Genomic DNA, 15,625 nt, shown 5'->3' on the forward strand with positions numbered 1-15,625 from the left:
TTACACTACTTTATGGTAAATCATGTAAGCGATTAATTTCTCTGAACAGGGAAGGAAAAAAAATCCAGATTCACAGGGAATACATTACATAGTATGGAGAAGCAATACTACATGCCACAGCTTCTGATACTGTATACTGGTAGGTGTGGGGGGTCCGCGGGTGGGTTTGGCATTTTGGGGGGGGGATTCCTTTGAGTCTTATTCGTTGGTAGGAAAAAGTTTGGTCCAAATCGTTGGTTACTATATTTATTTAATATCTGAATACTATAAATTAAAATGGCTAATTTGGGTGCAATCAATTAGCTTAATTTCACAGATTAAATTATAATCCAACAAATAATGTTTCATGAATGCTAATCGTATCTGTTACTAACTACAGAAAGGATTTCAGAACAATCTCAGATGGTGGGTGTCAACCCTCTGTCTTGTGCTTTTTGAGATTACATGACTCTGGCCTTTTTAATAACACGTGTGTTTGTAGTGTATCACAATATTATCATAATTACAATGACATGTTTGGTACTGGGCACACTTCTCCCTGTCCCAACACCGAATTTGTTTTACTTTGGCTAAAACCCACAGGAAATTCACCCCAAATCATTCCAATGCTATGGTTCACTTACATAAATACAGAATTACAGGCCATGGAGGGTCAGGGAACACTTTTCACACAAAGTGAATCCACCACTTGATTATCTACAGTATGGCATTCATCTGAATGGACTGACTTATCAAAGATTTCAAACAACTACAATAGAAAGAACAGACTGTTTCCACAGGATTCTTTTGACAGATGTCAGCTACCGGAGTTGACAAAACAAGCTTCCTATCTCTCTTTCAGCAGCTGGTGTTAGTTCATCCACAATTGCTATCCATGACTGACAGCTGTCTCCATTCTCTGATGTTATTCAGCTGTTGCCCAGGGCAGGAAGTGAGTGATGACATCTGAACCATAGTTACTTTTAAAATGGACCAACAATGGCATAGCAAAGAAACGATCTAGTAATTTGATCTAAGAAAAAAAACGTCATGTTTCTTAAAGGAACAGCAATACATTAATTCTGTGCATTTACAATTACATAGTCAATTCTCTATCAGATACAGAGGTCCCATACTCAGGAATTCCAATCTTCATATTGCCAAAATATAATTTTCCCTTCATAATTTCAAGCGTAGATTAGCGGTCAGTCAGATGTACCAAACTACCTATCCTCCATTTAGCCTAATACTCAATCAATCACTCACTCACTCACTCACTCACTCACTCACTCACTCACTCACTCACTCACTCACTCACTCACACACAATTAATTTTTTAAGAGTTAATCATGTTCAATTGTAATTAGTGTTCTTTGTTTAATTGATTGAATTTAATAAAATAGTTTTGTATATAAATATTGTTTATTTTTTGGTGTGGTTTTCATATACTGTAAGCCCTCATTAGTTTCCAACCTCACCTGCACACATTTTTAACTTGTTTTTATCTCCTTGTTTTCTTTCAATTGTATTTTTTGATGTGCGAATAAATACAACTAAAAACAAAACTACATGTGCATGTAAGTAATTGAGCAGATGATCTTATCCACAGCAACTGAAATCAGTTCACAGCAACTACAAACAGTGCATGTGCATTTGCCCAAACCTGAAAATATCCAAGCAGGGTAAAAATACCCATTCAATCATCTGCCAATCAACAGTGACAGATTGGGCAATAAATGAACCCATAGCCGCGGGATGTAGGGTTGTTGCTAAATTCAAGATTTACTTTGTCGCAGGTTGACCTCTGTATAAAAGCAACAATTTTTTTCTATTAGGCAGGAGCAGAAAGTAAGCAGTTGTATTGGATGTCAATAATTTACCACACAATGCCCCACTTGCACTCACAATTAAAAGTTTATTTTTAAACTTGCCTTTGTTTAGTAGAGGCCAATTAACATTGGCAGGAGAAACCTCAAATGAATACAGATTCATCCTTCCCCCTCAATTAGTGCTAATGTGAGAGTTTGTGACAGTGACTGACTAATTACCATATTAATGAAGCCATGGAAGTACTCAGCAACTTGGAGACCAACAATAGCCAAACATAAAAAGTAATTAACCACAATAGCAACAATTTGTAAAAATATGGGTTTCATATTACTTTCTAAATGCTATCAAGGCTAATAGAAAAAACTTCCAACTCAAAAATATAAAAAAAATATGCTGCAAATGACAATTGATATTACGATGACATTTTCTATGAATACCTCTTCATAATACATTATGCTATGCTGCTGTTTTGTGATATGACATTTTCTTTGCGAATGCTCGCTAGCTGTGATTGAACCTCGCCCGCATCATTCGATATGATCATGTTGCAATGTTTGGCTGTTGCGGGGATGTCATTGATTGCGAGGATCAACCATGTTGCTGCCCTACTGTTGTCAGTCAATAGCCGGCTACAGCTAGCTAACTAGGTAAGTCGAATTAGTCTCAGGAGTAGCATGAATTAGTCTCAGGATAGGGTCTATGTATACTTTGTTCCCAATGCTAGCTTTCGGGCAGAGTCTGTGCGCTCAATGAACACACACCCCATCATGAAGAATCATCCCTCGTCCATACAAGGAGGAAGTAACCTATGCCAGGGGTTCCCAAACTTATTTGCTTCATAACCTACCAATTGCGGTGTCTTTTCAGTTGCGACCCACCATAAGGGTTGAGCGGTGAAAAAACAGACAGACCAAATAATAAGTCAAAAATATCTTGGCAGCAGAGAGAACATTTAGCAGTTTTAAAGCAAATTTCCTGCAATTTTACACATGTTGTATGGAGCTGAAATAACATTTCACATGGTTCCTCACATGGATGCTATTATGACTATTGCCAAGAGTACACAGCGAGGTCATGGTGACATAGAGGCCAACACTAGCTACCCCTTCCACAGCATCTGCTTGGAGCATCGCAGTACGATGGCAGACACATTCATTTTACCCAGGTGAGGTGCAAAACGAACATTTTTGCAGATCCTTTACCAGCTGCTATGAGTGTCACGCCCTGACCATAGAGAGCCTTTTATTCTCTATGTTGGTTAGGTCAGGGTGTGACTAGGGTGGGTTATCTAGGTTGTTTTATGTCTATGTTGGCCTGGTATGGTTCCCAACAATCAGAGGCAGCTGTCTATTGTTGTCTCTGATTGGGGATCATATTTAGGCAGCCATTTCCCCACTGGTTTTTGTGGGATCTTATTTTGAGTTAGTGCATGCTGCACCGCTTATGTTACGATTTGTTGTTTGTTTCCTTTTTGTTTTGTAAGTTTCACAAAAATAAAGATGTGGCACTCAGAGCACGCTGCGCCTTGGTCCGTCTCTCCACACAACCGTGACAATGAGGCTTTTAACATGAACACTTTTTACAATCATTGTGTTCTGCTTTCAGAGTCTTGTGTGACTTTGTGTGTTTTTATTTTGTATTTATTGTGATGCATGTGCCCTCCGTAATCATTGGGATAGAGACACATTTGTTATCTCTGTACTCCAGCACTTTGGATTTGAAATGATACAATGACTGTGAGGTTAAATTGCAGACTGTAAGATTGAATTTGAGGGTATTTTCATCCATATCAGGTGAACAATGTAGAAATTACAGGACTTTTTGTACATAGTTCCCCCTTTAGGGGACCAAAAGTATTGGGACAAATGTGTATTAAAATAATAAGTTGAGTATTTGGTCCCATATTCCTAGCACCCAATGATTACATCAAGCTTGTGACTCTAGAAACCTGTTGGATGCATTTGCAGATTTTTTGTTGTTGTTGTGTTTCAGATTATTTTGTGCTCAGTAGAAATGAATAGTAAATAATATATTGTGTCATTTTGGAGTCAGAATAGAATATGTTTCTAAACACTTCTACAGTCATGTGGAATCTACCATGATTATGGATAGTCCTGAATGAATCGTGAATAATGATGAGTGAGAAAGTTACAGACGTACAAATATAAAATCCAAAGTGCCAAAAGAAGAAAAAATGCTTCACTGTCCAAATACCATCATTTCTGGACTATTAAGCGCACCTGAATATAAGCCGCACCCACTGAATTTAAAAAATATATATTATTTTGAACATAAATAAGCCGCACATGTCTATAAGCCGCAGGTGCCTACAGGTACATTGAAACAAATTAACTTTACACAGGCTTTAACGAAACACGGCTTGTAACAAAAATAAATAGGCTTTAACGAAACACGGCTTGTAACAAAAAATAAAAAATTAGCAGTAAGCTTTAGTTGTCTTTTTGCACTGAGTCAATTCCTCACGCTGCTGTTTCCAACGTCTTATCATCGACTCATTAAGACCAAGCTCCCGTGCAGCAGCTCTATTTCCTTTTCCAACAGCCAGATCAATCGCCTTCAACTTGAAAGCTGCATCATATGCATTTCTCTGTGTCTTTGCCATGATGAGGGTGACAAAATGACTACCGTAATCAGAATGATGGGAAGTTTGAGAGCGCTCGGTTTAATCTAAACGGTAAACAAAAAAGTTGTTTGACCTTAACACTTTCGGCAATTTCATTGGTCTAATGAAAGCTTCATGCCGCCAAAAAACTGAGCATGTCACAGAATGTGTTTTTTTTTTTTTTTTTTAAATTGAAAGCGGGAAAAATCCATATATTAGCCGCGTCATTGTTTAAGCCGCGAGGTTCAAAGCTGGGAAAAAAGTTGCGGCTTATAGTCCGGAATTTACGGTAATTACGGCGGGCGCTGTATATTGTAGATCTAGATTTTAGATGATCATATCACTCTCACCTTGCACACTGTGTATTCTGCAGATGCATCAGGTACTGCTGAGCAGTATCAGTAGGACTGAAGGTCATTTAGATAGTACAGGTGGTTACATACAGTGCCTTCAGAAAGTATTTACACCGCTTGACTTTTTCCACATTTTGTTGTGTTACAGCCTGAATTGAAAACAGATTCAATTGAGCTTTTTTGTCGCTGGCTTACACACAATACAACATCATGCCTAAGTGTAATTATGTTTTTAGAAATTTTTACAAATTAATACAAAATTAAAAGCTGAAATGTCTTGAGTCAATAAGTATTCAACCCCTTTATGGCAAGCCTAAATAAGTTCAGGAGTAAAAATGTGCTTAACAAGTCACAAAATAAGTTGCATGGACTCACTCTGTGTGCAATAAGTGTGTAACATGATAATTTAATGACTACCTCATCTCTGTACCCCACACATACAATTATCTGGAAGGTCCCTCAGTCGAGCAATGAATTTCAAACACAGATTCAAGCACAAAGTCCAGGGAGGTTTTCCAATGCCTCGCAAAGAAGGGCACCTATTGGTAAATGGATAAAAATGTAAAAAGCAGACATTGAATATCCCTTTGAGTATGGTGATACACTTTGGATTGTGTATCAATACACCCAGTCACTACAAAGATACAGGTGCCCGTCCTTCTGTTGCCGGAGAGGAAGGAAACGGCTCAGGGATTTCATCATGAGGCCAATGGTGACTTTAAAACAGAGTTTAATAGCTGTGATAAAACTGAGGATGGATCAACAATGTTGTAGTTACTCCACAATAATAACCTAATTGACAGAGTGAAAAGAAAGCATGTACAGACTAAAAGTATTCTAAAACATGCATCCTGTTTACAACAAGGCACTTCAGTAATACTGCAAAAACTGTTTGAAAGCAATTCACTTTTTGTCCTGAATACAAAGTGTTATGTTTGGGGTAAATCCAATGCAACACATTACTGAGCACCACTCTCCATATTTTCAAGCATAGTGGTGGCTGAATCATGTTATGGGTATTCTTGTAATCGGTAAGGACTGGGGAGTTTTTCAGGATAAAAAAGAAACAGAATGGAGCTAAGCACAGGCAAAATCCTAGAGGAAAACCTGGAACAGTCTGCTTTCCACCAGACACTGGGAGATGAATTCACCCTTCAGCGGGACAATAACCTAAAACACAAAGCCAAATATACACTGGAGTTGCTTACCAAGAAGACAGTAAATGGCTTCATTAATATGATAATTACCAAATGTCAGTCACTGTCACAAACCCTCACATTAGCACTAATTGAGGGGCAAGGCTGAGTTACAGTTTTGACTTAAATCTACGGCAATACCTGAAAATGGTTGTCTAGCAATGATCAACAACCACTTTGACAGCACTTGAAGAATGTTGAAAAGAATAATGGGCAAATGTTGCACAATCCAGGTGTGGAAAGCTCTTAGAGACTTACCCAGAAAGACTTCTACAAAGTATTGACTCAGGGGTGTGAATACTTATGTAAATTAGATATTTATGTATTTCATTTTCAATAAATTTGCAAAAATGTCTAAACATGTCTTCACTTTGTCACTATGGGGTATTGTGTGTGTATATGGGTGAGAAAAAAATACGTGTAATCCATTTTGAATTCAGGTCTTAAGACAACAAAATGTGGAATAAGTCAAGGGACATGAATCCTTTGTGAAGGCATTGAAGCTAAAGTTTATTTGAGGTTTGGCGAGGGTTGTTTGTTTTATTTTATGTGATGGTATGTCATGGCTGAGCTGTGCCGCTCTGCAGCTGTCCACTGTCTGCTTTTCTCTCTGTTAATTGTCTTCTGTTTATATAACCATGTACTGTATGCCTTTTCTATTCCAAATTTCAGTTTGGCAAATGCAGCCTTTTTTATCACGGTTCGATAGCAGGGATTCAGTTCATATTGGGTGTCAGGAACCTTCGGTGTGCAGTCTGCTCAGGAATCCATCTGCCCACCTATTCTTCATGGCCTACGGAGAAGCAACCAACATGAATATCAAACAGTATAGTATCTCTCCTCTCTCAGTAGCACAAGTTTGAGTTCACGTTAAAGGAATGGCTGACGGGTTTACATTATACTTTTCAAGAGGCGGTCTGTATGATTTGATGGGATTTATGGGTTCTTCAGTCTGGAATACACTAAATATTTCTTCCATTTAATCTTGCGTGATCTCTTAAAGGGTATATTTGCATTACGGACACTTACATGTTAGCCATACTCTCATACACCCCAGGATGAAAGAATTAGCATGGAACATAAGTCGTCATCACCAGAACCAACACTGCTTTGTCCTCTCTTTCATATTATGCTTGTCACATAGGAAGTGGCTCATGTGATGTAACATCCATTGTTGGACTGAGACCAAGGCGCAGCGTGGGTTGGGTTCATCATACTTTAATATATACGGTGAACCAGCAAAAACCAAAACGCAACACAACGAACGACCGAACGAACAGTTTCGCAGGCTTCACACAGCAATGCAAAAACAACTTCCCACACAGACAGGTGGAAAAAGGGCTACCTAAGTATGGCTCCCAATCAGCGACAATGATGTACAGCTGTCCCTGATTGAGAGCCATACCAGGCCAAAACACAGAAATACAAAACATAGATAGGGAACATAGAATGCCCACCCCAACTCACGCCCTGACCAAACCACAATAGAGACATAAAAAGGAACTCTAAGGTCAGGGCGTGACATGTGACTTATGTTACGAATACCAAATGAATTCATAGGGAAATGGCAATGGAGTTTACACAAAATATCTGTGGTTTTGGGTGTGAAAAAATAAAACGGTTGCCAGTTGTAAGACCTCTTCTAACCTGACTGTTGTTCATAGTTTTTTTGCGTCATTACAGTATTAATTAGTTGAAAGTTGTCAGGAACCAAATTAACTTAATTTCTTGGCTCTGGTCCAGCACACAATAGTTTAAGGCAACTTTCTCTTCAACTACTGGATTCTAAGTATTGATTTCACATAAATGTACTGTATGTGTTTCTAACATTATCTTACAGTGAATTGATCAAGTTTCACATTTTATTAGTTGTACAGGATACACATGGTATACACCATCCATCAAAATTCTTACTTGCAGGTTCCTTCTCGACAATGCAACAACAATAACAAATAATAAAAGTAAAAAATACATACATGAAGTAAATGGCTCAGTAGAATAGATAAATTTTTTAGCGTAAGTATAATACAAGAAGGCACAATTTATAGTCTAATTTAAATGTGATTCATGTGTACGGTGTCCATATAAGGACAGCTTCAGTCTCAGTAGAAGTTATTTTATTATCAGCAGGGCTTGCCTCAGACTGAGGAGTCTACGCTAATATGGACACCAGTACATTAGCCGCTGAGCGAAATCCTACGGGATACCTGTTACAATTATGTCCTGGGTAACCACATCATGATTAACACATCAGTTGCATCGAAAGAGGCCTTGTTTTCACAAAAGCAGGGAGACAATTAAAGTGCAGGCAATATGAATATTTATCAAAGCACTCGGAGGTGATACTTGGAGATGACACAAAGGATTATGGAGTGGGCCCAGCATGATCTTTTTGAGCCCAGTACCTCATATTAGAGGGTTGTGTCCGGTCATCTATAGTTGCAACAAGGGCTCTAAATTAAAAAAAAAATATTGGTAGCACTGGCACTCTCAATTTAAAAAGTTAGGAGCACCACATTACATTTTGGAGCACCGGAAAATACAAGTTTTTAAATAGATTGAAAAACAGCCTATATTGGGCCTAAATTAATTCTAGGTACTTTTTAGCACACGTTGTGCCCTATAAGCTAATATGTAACACAAGACATTAGTTTATTATAAAAGGTAAAATGTTGATACGAATACCTGTCATTGAAATTATAAAGTCATTTGTGGAATATTAGGTTTTACATTGTGTAAAAGCACTATTTTCCTATTGAGATGCATTACATTGAAAACTGTACACTGTCTCTTTAAAAATGTCAGGTTTGTGACATGACATGGAAGAGCTCTGTTATTAATTCATTACTATGATAATTCATCTCCTGAAGAAGCTATCCCTTTTTCTTTCTTTCTGTGCCCCCAAATGTTTGGATATACTGGTAAAGATACAAGGTTGTTAGCTAGCTAGCCAATGAGGTAAAATGACTGAAAAAGTGTAAACAAATGGTTAACGACACGCTAGTAGTTTTAGAACAGCCCATGGCATGGGTTATGAATATATAATGTGGTCCCGGCCATCTGTTATAGGAAGGTAAAATGGGTCAGATCTGTTGAGCTGGAAGCTAGCCGTTTTCATTGGTGCAACCATGACACTAACACATTCTCTAGGGCACTCGGAAACAACTGTACAGCAAGCCTTATCATTAAAACAATTGTTATCTGAGAGATGTTTTTCCTAGGTGCGCATTGCTTATACATATGAGTAGTGAGTCACAAACAAAATGTGTTTTGAAAATACAGAATGCAACTTTTAATAAAAAATTACAGTCTGTGGATATGCCCATACAGTTTCACAAATATATGTCATGATCCAAAAGCAAATTAGTGTCACGACTTCTACCGAAGTTGATGCCCCTCCTTGTTCGGGTGGTGCTCGGCGATCGACGTCACCGGTCTTCTAGCCACCATTGATCAGTTTTTCATTTTCTATTGGTTTTGTCTGGTCTCCTTACACACCTGTTTCTTATCCCAGTAATTACATGTTGTGTATTTAACCCTCTGTTTCCCCTCATATCCTTGTCGGTGATTGTTTGTTATGTTATGTACGTGTTGTTGATGTATCGGTGTGCGACGGGTTATTGTTAACCCAGATTATTTTTCTACGTTGGTTTTGGAGTTAGTTTTGTTAATAAATACTCCATTTTTTAAACCACTTTGGTTTCTCCTGCACCTGACTTCCCTGCCACCTACATACACGGATTATGACAATTAGTCATCATTAACAAAAACAAATGATGATTAGCAAATAAATGCAAGACAGGTTTTTTCAGATTAACACAGCACATTTTATACAAATATTTATTGCCTTGCAAACATATATGTTTTTGTGAATGTGACAACATTTGTGACTCCACAGATCACATTTGTAACCTGCATTTCTCATATTTGTGAGTTGTGTTTTACAGATCAGCTTGTGCAGTTTTATGATACAACATCCAGATTAGGACATCCTACATTCTCATAAAAATAAGATAAAATGAATATATCACAATTACTTATAGAAATGCATCTGTTTGGTATCCTAGCTTCCTTTCCTATCTAAATGATCTCCTTTCCTAGCTTCCTTTCCCTGATCCATTTTCTTCCTATCCTCCCCTGCTTTGGTTTCCTTGCTCTCTTCTCTCCTATCCTTTCCCAACTCCCCTTTATTTTATTTTACCCTAGCTCCCTTTCCTCTCCTCCTTTCCTTGCTCCCTGTATTTCCCTGGCTTCCTCTCCTTTAATTGTTCCCTTTCCTTTCCTTGCTTCCTTTCCTTTCTCCCTTTCCTTCCCCTCACCTAACTCCCTCCCTCCCATCTTTTACTAGCTCCCTTTTCTTTCCCCCATTCCCAGATTCTTTTTCTTGACCCCTTTCCTTCCTTTACTCCCCTCTTTTGCTTTCCTAGCTCTTTTCCTCCTATCCTTTCCTAACTCTTTCTTTTTTCCCTATCCTAGCTTCCTTTTCTTTCTCCCTTTCCTTCCCTAGCTTCCTTTCCTCCTTTCCTAGATCCCTTTTTTCCTTTCTAAGATCCCTTTCCTCCTTTCTTTGTTCTTTCTTTCCCTAATTTCCTTTCCTCTTCTCCTTTCCTAGTTTCCTTTCCTCTGTTCCTAGCTTCCTTTCCTTGCTCTCTTTGCTTCCTTTCCTCCCTTCCTTTGCTTTCCCAGCTCCCTTTCCTTCTATCCTTTTCTAGCTCCCTTTCCTTTCCTCCTTTCCTTGCTACCTTTCCTTGGTCTTTCCCATCTTCCATTCCTCCTTTTCTATCTTCCTTTCCTTGAACCCTTTCCATCCTTTCCTCCCCTCCTTTGCTTTCCTAGCTTTAGACAATCTAAAATACATGTGTAATGATCTAAACCTAACCCAGCTGGTGACCCACCCTCTACACCCTCAGTTTGAGAGGCTTCCCTCTGGCCGGCGCTTCAGAATGCCAAGAAGAATGTTTTCAAACATTCATTCGTTCCTTGTGCTGTTGGACTACTAAATGCAACGTAAATTGTATTGGTATATGTACTTATCTATCCAGTGCAGTTTGGACAGCGGTCACTTGTGAGTGAATGTATCAATTTCCTCTATTTTTTTGTGTATGCAATATAATTGACTGGTTTAAATGTGTATGATGTGAGAATGTATGTGATTATTTTAATGTAAGGTGATGCCAAAGAAAAATGTCCATCCTGGATGGACAATAAAGTTTTATTCTATTCTGTGGCCAACCCTAAAGATCCTTCAAAGTCAACTCTGATTGATCTTATTTTAACAAATACACCAGATAAATATGTTTCTACTGATGTCTTCACACAAGACATTAGTGATCATTGCCCAGTTGTTTGTGTTAGAGATGTGAGAATACAGAAATCGAAGCCTCGTGTCATCACAGAGGAACTTTAAAAACTTCAGTGAACAGGCTTTTTTACATTATCTTTATTTTAGTGACCTTGATTGTATTTCAGTTATCCCTGAAACCTTTTTGCAGATGTCTTCAATACTGTTGTGGATAATCATGCTCCCTTCAAAAATATAAGGGTTAAAGGTAGATTGAATGTCTGGTACACTTTGGAATTATCAATTTCAATTTCAGCATTCATGAAAGAGATTATGCTTGGGTCAAGGCCAGGAACACAGGCTTAGGCCCAGATTGGCAAGCTTTTCAGCAACTGGGGAATCATTGTGTCAGACAAATAAAAAAAAGCTAAATCTGATTATTATGTAACTGCTCTTTTGGATTGTAATGGGAACCTGGCTAAATTCTGGAAAACTGTCAAATCCCTAAAGAATTTGACTTCTTCCTCTCTGCCACAACAAATTCATTCAGACACTGGCACCATTACGGAAAGAAATGCCATCATTGATGCATTTAATCACCATTTTATTTCAGCGGGCTATCTCTTTGAAATAACTTCTAAGCCTATTCACAATGATTTTGGGCTGGATGCTGATAGGAGAAACTTGCTGAATGAGCAGAGAAATTATAGTCAAAGCTTTTCTTTTAGGCTATTTACAGAAAAATAAGTTCTGGATGCTTTGCTAGCAAAAGACAACACGAAATCCACAGGGCCTGACCAATTGCATCCTGGTCTGCTTACGTTTGCAACTCCCATCATTGTTGGCTCACTAAACCACATTTTTAATTTAACATTGTTATCAGGAAATATTCCAAAAGTATGGAAATCAGCTCTTGTGCTGCCACTCCATAATGGCGGGGATAGTAGTGATCTTAATAATTATTCCCCCATTTCAAGGCTTCCTTGTCTAGCTAAGATTCTTGAATCCTTTGTAAATTTACATCTTTGTTATATTTATCTGAGAAATGTATTTTGAATGTAAACCAATCAGGGTTTAGGCCTGGGCATAGCAATATTACAGTAACCACTTTAGTAGTTAATGATCTTGTCAATGCTTAGATGGTTCTCCATAAAAAGGTGTTCCCAAATAGAAATACTTAAGCATTTAGATTCATACTACTCTTAAACCTTTGGATGCCATCTACCATAGTGCCCTTCATTTTGTTACAGGTGACAGTTTTGATACTCATCCTGTATCAAAAGTCTGGCTGGACCTCTCTAAAGAATCGTAGATCTCTACATTACTCCCTTTTTGTTTATAAGGCCCTACTTCATAAACTTCTGTCTTATCTAACTTTGCTGTTGAAGTATAGACACCTGCGTTGCCTAACCTGTTCACAGGATTGATTAACTCTTGTGGTTCCTAGGGTCTCCACCGAGCTAGGTAAATCTGCTTTTCGATTTAATGCACCCTATTGCTGGAACAAAATTCTAAATACATTTCATCTTGATGTTCTGGTGCCGTTGGGGCAATTTAAAGTATTGATTGGGGGCATATTATTGGAGGAATGTAACTATTTTTCTGAGTGATTTGTGATGTTTTATTTGTGCTTCCTATGACTCTGTTTTTGTATTTTAATGTATATGTGTGTGTATACAGTACTAGTCAAAAGTTTGGACATACCTACTCATTCAAGGGTTTTTCCTTATTTCAACTATTTTCTACATTGTAGAATAATAGTTAAGACATCAAACTATGAAATAGCACATATGGAATCTTGTAGTCATCAAAAAAGTTTTAAACAAATCTAAATATATTTTCTATTTGAGATTTTTCAAAGTAGCCACCCTTTGCCTTGATGACAGCTTTGCACACTCTTCTGGAAGGTTCTCCCATCTTCACAGAGGAACTCTCCATCGGGTTCTTGGTCACCTGCCTGACCAAGTCCCTTCTCCCCCAATTGCTCAGTTTGGCCAGGCGGCCAGCTCTAGGAAGAGTCTTGGTGGTTCCAAACTTGAAAGAATGATGGAGGCAACTGTGTTCTTGGGGACCTTCAATGCTGCAGACATTTTTTAGTACCCTTCCCCAGATCTGTGTCTCGACACAATCCTGTCTCGGAGCTCTACGGACAATTCCTTCGACCTCATGGCTTGGTTTTTGCTCTGAAGTTCACTGTCAACTGTGGGACCTTATAGACAGTTGTGTGCCTTTCCAAATCATGTCCAATCAATTGAATTTACCACTGGTGGACTCCAATCAAGTTGTAAAAACATCTCAAGGATGATCAATGGAAACAGGATGCACAGGAGTTCAATTTCGAGTCTCATTGCAAAGGGTCTGAAAACTTTTGTAAATAAGGTATTTGTTTATTATTTTTATTATCGAAACATATTTATGTTTGTGATTCACTACTCATATATATTAAACATTTTGATAAAAATGTATCTCCATAACTATGAAGTGCTCCCAAAATAAAATTCCTGATCACACAGCTAAATATTTTGTTGCGCACTTTAGAGCCGTTGGTGCAATAAATCATAATTTAACCCTTTACACTCGTAGGAATTGGCCTATATGGATATGGCTAAATTTAAATGTTTCTTACAGAGGAAATATAAAAATCATATGCATAACCATGGTAGCAAGGGAACATTTTGGAGATTATTGGAAATTGATTAGACCAAATGTGAGGACACAACTGTTCACCTGGCAAGACTGAATTCAAACATTCACTGTTAACCCTATGTAGAAAAAGAAAAATAATTACTGTACTTCTCGCTGGCATTTGTTGATAATGAAATCTGAAGATACTTTGTATATGTTCATTAACATGGTAAGAATATTCCTGGAAAATGTTTTGTAGGTGCAACAAGACAAAACAATTACAAAGGTTTGAGTGAGAGGACTAACTGGTGTCTCCAAGTGGACACACACCTCCACGGGTACGAGTGTAAAGGGTTGAGCTAATCTCCTACTTTTTAGTTGTACAGACTTTCAGACTTTTTGGTTTCATGAACCTTATGCTGTCGATTTTGATTTCCTCATTTGTAACACATTTTTGACACGAGTAAACTGAGCTGTGACTGTGGTCTGAGAAGATGGCCTGATATTAGGTTGATTATTGTGGACACAAACTGTACCCCGCAATTACTTATCAATTTTTCAACCATGTTTCATTAAAACAAATCACTCTGTACCACACAGTTACATAACCCACAACACAGCTGACAATTACTTTGAACAAGAATATCTAAGTTGCATTCCCTGGTCTTTCATTGTGAGAGTGTTGGTACTGACTGGTTGTTACTGAAGATGGCTGGGAAAGCAAATAGGCTTCTTCTTATAGCTCTTGTGATTTACATAAGCTTGACAGTAGCTTACAGTATTTGTTGGCTAGAAATGATGGATACGGGTATATCAGGTTAATTACAAATGTTTTTCATTTACATTGAGATATTGCTAACATATTTCCCTGGGGCCTCCCGAGTGTCGCAGCAGTCTAAGGCACTGCATTGTTGTGCAAGCTGCGTCACTACAGATCCTGGTTCAATCCCAGGCTGTGTCGCAGTAGGCCGCAACCGGGAGACCCATGAGGTGGCGCACAATTGGTCCAGGAGGGTTTGGCCGGCCGGGTTGTCCTTGTCCCATCGCGCTCTAGCGAACCCTGTGTCGGGCAATTTAAATTTAAATCATGCTTATTCCTCACTATGGTTATGGTTTGGCAATGACTGGCAATGATTCACACACTCCAAAACAAATGCAATGTTTGGTAGTAAAGTATATGGGATTGGCCAAATTTCTGGGTAACAGTTAAGTACCTTACTGTCATAGCCACGGGAAGTAGGGGTGCTGAGGGTTCTGCATGAATGAAAATATATGAATACAAAATTAGATATATTTGTAAATATTTTTTCTCGAAAGTAGTGCACTGGGCCTTTACTAGTCCAGTATTAGAAAACCGATATAGTCGTCTGTAGCACAGGCAACAACAAAAAAAATCCAGCCCCGCCACACATTTTTCCAGACTCTTTCTAAAAAATAAACAAAAATAGCTTCTTAGCAAAGAGCAATTGTTCAAGCAATAATTTTTCTAGGACTGCCTGGGAGTGGTCTGAGTGATGAGGGGAAAACAGAAAATTAGCTGTCAATGGCAGAGAGGTTCGGAACTCTTTCTTATTGGTCTATTAACAAATTTACCGCCTGGTGGGAATGTCACAATGGAAGGCCAAAACTCCATCCCACCAAAACAGGGAGACATTTCAGCCAATCTTTTCAAACAGCTCCAACACTAAAAGGGCATTATCATTTTTCACAATTTCACAATATTATTCCAACCTCATAG

Source organism: Salmo salar, chromosome 04 (genome assembly GCF_965601325.2).
Source record: "Salmo salar chromosome 04, fSalSal1, whole genome shotgun sequence".
In the NCBI taxonomy this organism is placed as follows: Eukaryota; Metazoa; Chordata; class Actinopteri; order Salmoniformes; family Salmonidae; genus Salmo; species Salmo salar.